The following is an 11,943-nucleotide window of genomic DNA, read 5'->3' as shown; positions in this document are numbered from 1 at the left end:
CAGCCTGTTTGTGAGCCCCAACTCTGGGCACAGAGGCTCCTGGAAGCATAGTCCTGAGGACCACCTTGCTGTCCTTTCTCTTAATTCCAGTTTCTTACAGACAGTGTGGAGCTCCAAGGCAGTCAAATGGGCCTGGCTGTTTTGCATACCACAAAAGCTCCCAAACCCCCCATTTGAGAGGAAGAAAGGAGGCATGTGGGTGTTGAAGCAGGAAGATCTGGCTACTGGCCCATGACCGATGTGATCCAGACAAGCCCATGTCAACACGTGGTTTGCTTTTCTGAGGACAAACTGCAGAAGTTCAATTCCTGGGGAGCAGGGCTGGCCCTGCTTCTGCTTTAAGCCTAAAGGAAACCTCAGCCAGAGGGCTGCAGTTCACGGGGGCCCAGACAGGCAGAGAATCTGAAGTAAGTAGGAGCCGACAGAAAAGAAGGGATCAAGACATCACTTCTGCTGTGATCACCCCGCCAGGCCCACGTGGGGCTACCACAGACCTGGGCCTCCAGGTAATGTGTAAAACTGTCCATCAGCCAGGTCTGAGTGACAGGCGAATTAAGCTTGTTAGGAACACCCGCTAAAGGCCAGAGGACAGGCTCTACACTTGAGGGTGCAGAATCCTGTGTCCTTCTAGAGGAGGGTGTGGGTTCTTACAAACTCATGGTCACCAGGAACAGGTAGGTGTGAGGGCCCAGTGGGTGGGTCCCAGCCTGCTCTTGTCAGGGGCCACGTAGGCAAAGAGAGGCCTGCTAGGGCTCCATGGGTTCAGTTCCCTTCACCACCTCCCTCCTCACTTCCTGGTCCCTCTGACCCCACTCAGGCCATGTGCACTCACAAGTGCATCTGTTACCCCCTTCCCTCCCCACTGCCCCCATGGAGCCACCCTCAGCCAAGGGGTCCCCCAGACCAGAGGGGGATCCACAGGACAGAGCAGACAAGCGAAGCTGCCTATGTAGGCCCCAGGCCACCCCCACCCTACCTGGCATGGCTAACTGGGTTTCGAGCCTTGGGCAGCAAGATTGGGTCCCCAAAGCCTCACATGAACCCCAGGGGGAAGAGGTAAAACCTGGCTGCAGGCCTAGGGCTCAGTACCACCAAACCCCAGTTCCCAGGTCCCATCAGGTCACCTGGAGGAGCCGGCCTGGTGGGGAGAACAGGCTGGCTGGCAGGAGGCCCCTGGGGGATGTGGGGGCCTGAGAGGTTGAGGCCTGACATCTCGGCAGCCATCATGTAGCCTGTGGCTCCACCTAGTGGCGACACAGTTGGCCAGCCGGGCCACAGCACAGGACCCAGACCCCCAGACCAAGTACCCAGGGCTGCCACTACCACAATGCACTGCCTCTGGGCTTCTTTCTCTACGCTAAAGCGGTCGCTGGGTAGGGAGGGCAAAAGAGGTGTCATTTCGAAGCTTCCAGTGAAATCTAACCACAAATACATTCTGTCAGAAGCGGCTGCTCAGACCACCTCCAAGATCCAGGCAGCTTTTGTGTGGCTTTATTAGCTTTCCTTTTGTTTTTTTCAATTTTATTGTGCTAAAATATATGTGACACATTTGCCATGTTAACCACTTTTTTCCTAAATTTTATCTAATTTGCTGTTGTTTAGAATATACACAGTAAAACATGCATCAATTCAACAGTTTCTACGTGTACAATTCAGTGACATCGATTACATTCTTCCATTTGTACAATTCTCATTCTCCTATTCTGAGTTGTTCCTCCATTTACATAAACTTCAGTGCCCCCTAAGGTTCCTATCTAATCTTTCAAATTGCTGCATTTTAACCACTTTTAAGTGTACAATTCTGTGACATTAATTGCATCCACCATGTTGTGTAGCCATCCCTACTATCCAAATATTTTTCATCCCCCATACAGAAACTCTAACTCCCCATTCCTGCCCCTAGCCCAAGGTAACCTCTAATCTGTCTCTATACATCTGCCTATCCTAGGTATTTCATGTAAGTGGGATCATACAATATGTGTCCTTCTGGGGTCTGGCTTATTTCACTCAGCATCATGTTCTCAAGGTTCATCCATATAGTGACATGTATCAGAACTTCATTCCTGTTTATGGCAGAGTAATACCCCATTGTGTGGATGCACCAAATTGTATTGTCACCTGTTGGTGGACACTTGCATTTTTTCCACCTCTTGGCTACTGTGGATATTGCTGCAGTGGACATTAGTGCCGTTGGCCTTCAGTGTGGCCAGGACAGCCAAAAGGCCCTCCACGTGCCTATCCACCAGCACCACTGGGGTCTTCGGTGTGGTCTCCCCAGGCATGAGCAGACAGCGTTTGAGGCTGAGAGGACCCCCACCCAGCGCAATGCTCCAAGGCTTGTTGAGGGCCCACCTCAAGTGTAAAAACACCAACTCTATCTCCACCTCGGAGCCTGGGCTAGAGTTTTGGGGCAACAGGACGACCCCAACCAAAGCCACATTACCCTTGGTTTCAGTGAACAGATGCCATTTAAGGTCCTGACGAAGCACTTTACAATGCTGGTAGTGATGTTATTTTTAATATACCCACCCTTACAGATTAAACTATGCCCGCAAAAAAGCTATGTGGAAGTCCAAATCCCTCCACCTATGAATATGCCGCCTAACACATCCTTCCGGGTTATCTGAAATTGTAAGATGCTTGGAGCCACGCAAAAGACTACTGTCCGTGGAATTTAGTCCCGTGAAATGCAGACGATTCTTGACCTCTAGTGGGGTCAGTTTTGCGTCCCATGCCCGACTTCAACCCCACCGCCGTGTCCACGCTGTCCGGCTCCAAAATGGCTGCAGCGCGCTAACGACGCACGGAAGCCCCCGCCCCTTCGCGCCGGCAGCCGCTCCGCGCCCCGCCCCAGCTCCGACCCGGAAGTGATCGCCCAAGGCGGAAGTAGCTGTAAGGCGCGGGAAGCGATTGAAAAGTTTGTAGGCGCGACTTCTAGAGTGAGGCGCAGGGGTAGCTACGGACGTGCGGGGACCGAGCGGGCCGGGGGGGTTCGCTGAGGTGGGGCCGGGGCGGAGCCCGTGAGCGGGTCGGGGTTCCGGGCGGGAGGCTGCGAGGGAGACCTGGGAAGTTCGGGGGCAGCGAGGGGTTTCGGGGCCTGGTGGGGGGCCGCAAGAGGGACCCGGAGGGTTCGGGGGCCGGGGCAGGGCCACGAGGGGGACCCTGGGTTCGGGGACCAGGGCAGGGGGCAGCGATGGTCAGTGCTACTGCTATGTTTGTGATAAGCTGGCATCTGAGGTAAGGTGCCCCGCAGGGCCTGTGAGGGCTTCAGGGCCTGCGGGGGGAGCTGTAGGGGTCTGAGGACCAACAGGAGAGCTATGGGGGCCTCAGGGCCTGCAGAGGAGCTTCAGGGACCTCGGGGCCTGTGAGGGGAGCTGTGGGGGCCTCAGGGCTTGTTGGGGGAGCTGTGGGAGCCTCAGGGCCAGCAGGGGGAGCTGTGGAGACCTCAAGGCCTGTGAGGGAAGCTGCGGGGGCCTCAGAGCCAGCGAGGGGAGCTGTGGGGGCCGCTGGTCACCTGGGTCTGCACCGGGTCTCCGCATGTTTTTGTGCTTTGGTATGTCTGGGTCTATCCTAAGACCATGGTCACGCCCCACCTTTGGGGGTGGTGACTGGACTCTGAGGCGCTGGTACCCCGCAGCATGAGAGGCCTGTGCATCCAGTCTGCACCGCCAGTGCCTGTCCTGGACAAGCACCCTGTCCTGCCACTGCAGCGCCCACAAGAGCAAGCACTGGAAGGATGAGCGGAACCGCACCCTGGCCGGCATCCTCGTCGTAGACCTGCGGCATGGAAGTGAGTCCCGCAGGAGCCCAGGTCTTGAGAGCCAAGCTTAGAAGGTGCCACAGCTTCCCTGTCTCCCCCGCCCCCGCAGGAGAGCGTCTGCTGCTGTTTATGCAGGAGTTTGCTGCGGCCTACACCCACTACCTCAGTGGGGCGATGCTGCCAAGCTCACAGGCCTGCTGTGCATTCCAGTCAAGGCCCAGCTTGGGACAGTGTTATCCCTGCCAGTGTCGGCATCAAAACAAGGAGCCCATGTACTGGTGAATGTCGGGGCAAGGGGGCTGGGCAACACTGGGGCACCTTTCCAGGTTAGCTCCAAAAGGGTTCCCACTGCACATCTGGGGTCTTAAACGCTAGCAAGCAGCCATCTAAGATGCATCAATTGGTCCCAACCCACCTGGATCAAAGGAGAATGAAGAACACCAAGGACACAAGGCAATTACGAGCCCAAGAGACAGAAAGAGCCACATGAACCAGAGACTACATCATCCTGAGACCAGAAGAACTAGATGGTGCCCAGCTACAACCGATGACTGCCCTGACAGGGAACACAACAGAGAGCCCCTGAGGAAGCAGGAGAGCAGTGGGATGCAGACCCCAAATTCTCATAGGACCAGACTTAATGGTCTGGCTGAGACTAGAAGGACCCCAGTGGTCATGGCCCCCAGATGTTCTGTTGCCCCAGGACAGGAACCATTCCCGAAGCCAACGCTTCAGACATGGATTGGACTGGACAATGGGTTGGAGAGGGATGCTGGTGAGGAGTGAGCTTCTTGGATCAGGTGGACACTTGAGACTGTTGGCATCTCCTGCCTGGAGGGGAGATAAGAGGGTGGAGGGGGTTAGAAGCTGGCGAAATGGCCACAAAAAGAGAGAGTGGAAGGAGAGAGCGGGCTGTCTTATTAGGGGGAGAGTAATTGGGAGTGTGTAGCAAGGTATATGTGGGTTTTTGTGTGAGAGACTGATGATTTGTAATCTTTCACTTAAAGCACAATAAAAATTATTTTAAAAAAAAGGGGGTTCCACTGCGGCTTCAGAGGGCTACTGCCATCCATTCGCATGTCCCTCAAGGTCATGGAGGGCATGAGGTCCATGGCCCTGGTCAGAGACCTTCCAGGCTTGAGATAGTCCAGGCTGCGGAAGGGGCTCTGCAGGGCTTTGTCAGGCTCGGTTGTTAGACGGGTTTTTTTTTTTGTTTTTTTCGTGTTTTATTTGTTTTAGCATTTTATTAAAAAGCAGTCAAACACATAGAGAAGGTTGTACATGAACACCACATGCCCACTGAGATGCCCCATTGGTGTCCAGCTTTGGGCCCCCAGGCTGGCTTCTTGCTGTGGTGGGGCTGTGATCCTTCAGGTGGATATGACAGGAGGCAGTTTTGACGGACCAGCCTTGGACAGGCTCCGTGAGCAAGGGTCTGCTTGCATGGGGCTTGGTGGTTTCCAGAACCTTCCCAGTAGACTCTCCTAGCCGCTCAACCTCCCACACGTGTTGGGGAAGCTTGAGTCCTTGGTCGCCCCCAAACCAGCGTTGGGGCCTGTGTGGCCCATGTGCCACGTGCCCATTGCCTGGGGCCACTCATGCAGAGGTGGGCCCTGAGCGCCTCACTGCTGTCCCCAGCACGTGACCCCCTCCAGCCTTTGTGGAATCCATGGTTGTGTTCCCACCAGAAATGGCTCTGACCTTTTGCCATCGGTGCCCATCAACGAACCTGATAATGCAGAGGGGTCCAGCGTCCTGTTTTTTTGTTTTTTTCCTCTAGGTATTCAGAGATTTTCAATTTGGTGTCTTCATTTATAAGCCAGGCAGAGAAAGAGACTCCAGAGACATCGGCCATCATGTTGCTGGGGGCAGTGAGGGAGATCGCACTGCATAAGGACCCCGCACTGTAAGCCTGAGGCTCTTGCCAGGTCTAGGCCCCGGAGGCCTGATCATCGGGTCTGGAGGCCCTGAGGCCTGATTGTCGGGTCTGCAGGCCCTGAGGCACAATCATCAGGTCTGAGAGGTTAGAAAGTCCTAAGCCACCCACAAGGGTGACCTGCATGTGTCCTCTTGCAATTATTGGGAGAACATGGGTACCACCGAGTCTCTGAAGCTGGCAGTGCCCCGGCTCATGGCCAGGTGTGTGAGGCTGTCCCTGATGGCACTGGGAGCCACAGGGCAAGGGGCATGTGTTCAGAGAGAAGCAGGCAGTCCCGGACCCAATGAAGGCAAAGGGGGGTTGTGTGGGAGTTGGGGTAGGGGGCACAGGAGGGGTCCTGGAGGCCATGTCTAGGACCTGGGTGGACAAGCGCTTGGTTCCTAACAGGCTGACCTCATCCAGGATGCACATCAGTCCTTGAGGGCTCCTGGAGGCCATGTCACCACCTGCCGTGTGCATGTGCACTTTTAAAGAATGCATGTGCCCATGTATGCCATGATTGCAGAGCTGTACCCCCAACGCCCAGGCTTCCCCTGCTAGGTGCCAGGTTGGTCACTGAGGGTCCTCCCACTGGCGTGCTGTCCTCTCCCAGTCCAGTAAAGGCCCCATTGTCATGACCTCTGCATCCCAGCCCCCCACCCCCCATACACATAGGTGCAGAGCACAACCAGGGAGTGTCCTGGCGTCTCTTAGCAGAGGTCCTTATTCCAGGCTCTGATCCCACCCTCATTGTCTCAGGTGAGCCGGGCGGCCCTGTGGAATGGAAATCCTGCCTCATACCACCCCTTGCCCTTCAGACATCTCTGATGGCCACTGTCCCCCCAAGATGACGCAGCTGTTGCAGAGGACGCTGGTGCTCGGCAACCTGCCTCAGGCGCTGTGCCAGAAGTTCATCTGCTTCTTCCAGGCTGCGCCACTGTCCCCATACTGCTTCAGCTTCGCAAATTGGTGAGTACTGCTGCATACGCCCTGCACACCATGTTGCTCAGAGAGTTGGGGACCCTGCGCCCCTGCCCCAAGCTGGGCGCCAGGGCCTGAACTGGTCAGATCCTGGAAGAGGGGCTGCAGTTCCACCCCCTCAGCCAGGGGAACAGCTTCATGGTGTCCACTCACCCACATCATTCCTTGAAGACACTGGGAGCCCAGTGTCAGGAAGGCCAAGCCATCGTCCTACCTCTCGGGGGCACAGGTGGGCAGGGGGTGCTGGTGCTGACAGCTGGTCGACAGAGAACGTCCAGTCACCACTCTGTGCCCAGCCTTCCTGGACCAGTGAGGGTACTAGTAGCCCCAACAAGTGAGAGACGGCTCTGTGACCACAGCCTGTATGCCCTCAGCCTGAACGTGGCACCTTAGGACCACCGGCTGCTGACCGCCATGCTGAGAGGCCAGAACATCACTGGCCCCAGAGGAGCGGGAAGAGGGAGTTTCTCTGGGAAGTGTTTGCCATTGTCAGAGCCAAAGTTGAGCAGCTGGAGGGCCTGGGCCAGTGAGTGACCCCAGGTGGGCTGTCGGGTAGTCTCTGTCTACCCCTCCTGCCATCTAGCTGCCACGGGGCCCAGAGCCTCCTGGCCCCAAACCTGGGTGTAGGCTCATCTGTGATCAGTCCCCACGGTTGGGTACGGTGCAGGTACAGTGTGACCTACCCTGCTACAGCTAGGCCTGTTGGCATGTTGTCTTAGTCCCTATTGCTAAGGGGCCTTCCTCCCAGAGTCTAAGCCTGCCCTAAGCATGGAGACCCCAGGTCTCTGCTGACTGGACGTCAAGGCCTCTGGGGTGCTCTGCACTGGCTTTTGGGCTATCCCTGACTCCAGGCTTCTGCCAAGTGGGCAAGGGTCAGGGTGGGTGCTGCAAGGTGCCAGGGCTAGAGGCAATCCTTCCCTCTCCCCTCCCTACCTGATTGCTGCAGTGATGGGTTTCTTTCCCCTGCTTCATGCTTACAGAGAGCTTGTGCACTACTTGAAGGCAGTGAAATGTGAAGACACCCTCGGGTAAGAACGCTTCTTCTCCTGCATGGCGATGTCTGATGTCTGATGGGTGGTGGCATACCATGCATCTGTTTCATTTTAGCAGACAGCGGCCTATCAGCGCAGGTGCCCACGGTGGGAGCTACCCTGTAGGCTGGACGACCTCCAGGACAGGGTCCCCTTCTACCTGTGCAAGTGTGGGGACTTCGCGGGTGCAGCCTACATGCTGCTGTCTCCTGTCAACATGCTGACCTGCTGCACTGCCTGCTGGCTCACACCTGCACACTTCGAAAGCTACCTGAAGGTGCTCTGGACGGGCAGCGTCCCTGTGGGCAATGATGTCCAGGACACTGGCCACTGGACGGTCGGCGTGGGTGAGGAGCTGGGGTGCTGGGCTCACCCCAGGGGGCAGGCTATGTCTGTCCTCCCGCCTCCCACCAGCCCACATTCAGGGCTCTACCACTACCTGCATGGACAGGGTGCCCAGCCTGGGCTCTGGCTAGCTGGGGGTCAGATGAGGGACCATGCAGGTGCTCGGCTGATGGAGTCATGGCTCTGTGTACCTGGGGGGTTTGTGGGTGTGGCCCCTCCTGTATCAGAGCCCATCCATCCCCAGGTGTGCCAGTGAAGCCCTGGGTCCTCATGAAGCAGGCCCTGCGAATGCTGTTTGGGAACGAGGCCTCATACCGGAATGTGACTGCCGAGTGGGGAGGAGGTGCAGGCCCTGTGTAAGGAATATGAGTGTGTGGGTGGGCAGGCAGGGCCATATGCTGAGCTGCCATGTCACAGGCCCGTTGCTGGAGCACCCTCCTCTCCCTCTGGGGCAGCAGCCCCATCCTGGAGTCACTGACGCTGCAGGCATCATTATCCTCATTCCAGAAGGTAACCACAAGTGCGCCTGCACGCATGGGGTCCGCCCCACTCTGCTCCCAGCCCACCTGCCCCTCACAGCTTTCCTTCTGCCTCTGGGCTCCCAGCAGGCATGGCATCGGTGCCGCCTTCCTGAACTGTCCAGCAGCCCTGCGCTCGTCTCACTCAGGGAGAGCCCATTAGGGCCCAGGGGTGCCCTTTGCCTGCTTTTATAACCCCTCAGGCTGCCCCTCAGGGCTTCCCAGCCCTCTCGTGGTCGACTTTCAGCCAAACCACCAGGCAGCTCAGGGTTTTATTCGGGAAATGGCCCTGTCTGCACGGTCCCCTCCCTCACACCCAGCCTGACCATGGCACTGCCAGCCCTCTTCCAAGACACTGGTCAGCCCACCTCCCTTGGGGTCCTGGTCCCTGCAAGCCACAGCAGCTGACCATCTGCATGGCTGCCCACCTCAGATGGTATCTATGACCACCCAGCACCCAGCCCACCCCTCCTGGCCGCGCCCCCCACTCTTGGGGCTGATGGCACACTCCTTGCAGAAGGTGCTGCGCGCCTTCGATGCCATCCTGCAGGAGCTGAGGCAGCACGGGCATGCCACCCTGCCTGCTGACCTCTTCCTCAGCCCGGTGAGTCAGTGGAGCTGAGGCAGGCAGGGCCAGCTGTCTCCATGTGAGCTGCCGGGTCGAGTTCATCTCCCCAAGCAGTTCCCTCCGCTCCTGTCTCCTTTACTGGCTCAGCTTGCTCATTTTTCTCTGGCTCAGTCCCTGCTTGCTCTGACAAAGTTGGGTCAGGCCTCACTCCCTTATGTCCCCTTTCCCCACGGATGCTGCTCTGGGCTTGTGCACAGGGAGGGTGATGGCCCCCATGTCTCACCACCTGCCCATCTGCCCAAGCTGGGCCTCGAGGCCTGCCTCCTGCTGTGCACCCAGGCTGCACACCAGAAGCTGGTCACCGAATTCCCTTGGCCAAACTCACTGCTGGACATCATCCTCGCCTTCAGGGTAAGGTAAGCACAGGCCCCAGTGCTGGGCATGAGGGGGTGGCCAGGTGGGTGGCATGGTCAGACTCAACTACATTTCCTCCTGCTGGGTCTTGTAGAAAAACCTCTGGGCACTGAAGGTGATTCTGGAAGGCGTGTACAAGACCTCTGCCGTCTACAAGGTGGGACCTGAGCTACCAGAAATACACGCTGCTACGGCTGTGAGTGAGCCTGCGGCCTACGCCATTGTACAGGGTGTGTGTGTTGGTGTAGGCCCTTGTGTGCGTGTAAGAGTGTGGTTTGTGTGTGTGTGTGTACACATGCTAGTGCATGGGCATGTATGTGTTGGTATGAGTGCTGGTATGTGTGGGCTATAAGTGTGAGTGTGTCTGGGGGTGGCTGGTGAGAATGTAAAGGCTCTGGCCAGTTGGTGTCCATGGCGGTCCTGGGCACCCTTGAGCCATGCTGTTCTGTTAGTGGAGGAGCCCAGGCCAGCATGTGTTGAGCTGGCCATACCCACAGGTGGCAGATCCTGGGCCCTGATTACATGGGAGAGCTGCTGTGCCTGCTCATGGGCTTCCAGAGCATCGACCTCCAGACCATTGGCGTCCTCCTGACCCACGTCGTGGTGGAGAAGCTCAGCCAGTGAGTGCCCACCATGCCCTAGATGGCCCAGCCACACGTGGTTGAGGTTCCGGGAGCACTGCTGGCCATTGGTTGTGGAGGGTATCAGCACTGTGCAGGGCAGGGTGGGGCCGCAGCACTGAGCAGAGTCTCAAAGGCCACCCTGCCTTCCAGGTGTACTTGGGCCAAGTCACTGGACCTTCACCGTCTCAAGGTGAGTGGCTTTCTCCAGAGGGGCCGGTTTCAGGGTGCTGCAGAACATGCCCTGGAGTTTCAGGCTCCCTACCGTCTTGGCCACACCTGGCCGTCGCTGTCCCTTCTCCCACAGGCCTTCCAGACACTGCATTTGGACCCCACCAAAAGCTAAATGCCTTTGTGTCAACCTTGGAATACTTGTAACAGTTGCCATTGATGCTTGTGGAGAAGAGGGGTTTTGGTGAACATGTTGTCTGGGCTCTGTGCCCTGCAGGTTTTTTTTGTCTGTTACTTCCCCTTCACGATGTTGGCTGCTGATTGTTTCCTGGTCTCCAGAGAGCAGAGTGGCCGGTGGGGTGGGGTGAGGCGCCGTGTTGGCACCAGGCACCAGCAGGTGCGCACAAGCAGGTTTTGTCTGAAGGCACAATGTCAGTGGGCCTGTCCTTTGGTGCAGGGACACCACCTACCACCCCCATCCGTCCGTGGCACCACGTCCGGAGGTGGGATGCGGGCTTTGTACATTCTTATTGGCAGTTCAGCTGTGCTCTGCTGGGGCCCTGGGTGGGTGCAGTTTGGGCAGCTGGGGGGCATCAAGGGGCCGCTTTCAGAGACCTGGGATGGCCACTCAGTTGTCACTAGGGTACGTGTCTTTCTCACGAGAGATGCAGCGGGAGCCCACACTCCTCATCACCCTGAAGTTGTTTGTTGTATTTTTTGCACACATAAGTCTAAGACTTGAATTATTTTTGAAAATTACTTTCAAACTTCCAGAGATTACACAAGAGAACTGATTTTTTATCAGCCTGTTTAACTTGGTGAAATATAAGTTTTCTTTGGTATTTTTCCAGTCCTCACAGCTGGTTTATTTGCGGAGGGGGACAGAGCTGGTGCATCCCCTTGGGCATGATTGGCAAACCTGGGCTGCAGTTGTTGCTGGGCACTCTGTGAGGAGGGGAGGGACACTCCTCCCTCCCCACCAGCTGTGTCTCCTTGAGGCGGCTGTGGCCTTGGGGGGCACACCAGCCCAGTGCTGGGTGCCTCAGAGGCACCACCATGTAGCGAGGGCCCTGGTTTCTGTGGAGGATGGCTGGGCAGGAGGGGGGCTGTGCCCCCACGGAGCCACCACAGAGCAAGCCTGGCCCTGTGCCATCTCCCCAGCCATGGAGATCCACAGATACACGGGCCCCACAATGAGGCAGGAACACAGGTGCCAGGGTCTAGCTCTTGGGGTGCCCTCTGCAGGAGATTGTGTCGCAGAGGCCACCCTCATCCTCTGCAGCATCTGGGGGCTCTGGTGTGCACACTTACTCAGGGTACCCTTCTAATGATCTCCTGAAGGGTCAGAGCACCGGCCTCCCCGGCAGGGGTTCAGCCAGGGCATGGAGGGGCTGCAGCAAGCGTGAGGTGTCTGCAGCCTGTCCGCCACCCACTGCACCAGGCCCACTGGCAATGGCCGTCCAGTGAGTCTGGCACACAGGACTGGGCACCCACTTCTGGGCCACAGAAGAAACAATGTGTCCTCACCCGGCGACCCAGTTAGTGGAGCTAATTTCAGAATGGGGCCTCTGCTCTCGAGACTGGCTAGCAGTGGCAGTCAGCTCAGCACACAGCTAG

General features: G+C 57.3%; 1 long non-coding RNA gene across 14 annotated transcripts; it reads left to right on the top strand.

Moving 5' to 3' along the window:
- Positions 1-2,876: 2,876 nt before the first annotated feature.
- Positions 2,877-11,915, top strand: LOC126087183 (uncharacterized). 14 transcript variants are annotated; one of them, XR_007519673.1, is made up of 10 exons: positions 2,877-2,939; positions 3,638-3,790; positions 5,541-5,666; positions 6,087-6,647; positions 7,640-7,687; positions 7,767-9,537; positions 9,630-9,731; positions 10,033-10,155; positions 10,309-10,348; positions 10,463-11,915. It is a non-coding gene; the product is annotated as an uncharacterized LOC126087183 (long non-coding RNA). The 14 variants fall into 14 exon arrangements; XR_007519674.1 differs by having other exon boundaries at positions 2,886-2,952; XR_007519678.1 differs by lacking the exon at positions 2,877-2,939 and adding an exon at positions 2,957-3,000.
- Positions 11,916-11,943: the final 28 nt, after the last annotated feature.

This window comes from Elephas maximus, chromosome 12, assembly GCF_024166365.1.
Source record: "Elephas maximus indicus isolate mEleMax1 chromosome 12, mEleMax1 primary haplotype, whole genome shotgun sequence".
In the NCBI taxonomy this organism is placed as follows: domain Eukaryota; kingdom Metazoa; phylum Chordata; class Mammalia; order Proboscidea; family Elephantidae; genus Elephas; species Elephas maximus.
Note: the sequence above shows the minus strand (reverse complement) of the source record. Positions and strands in the feature narration are given on the sequence as shown.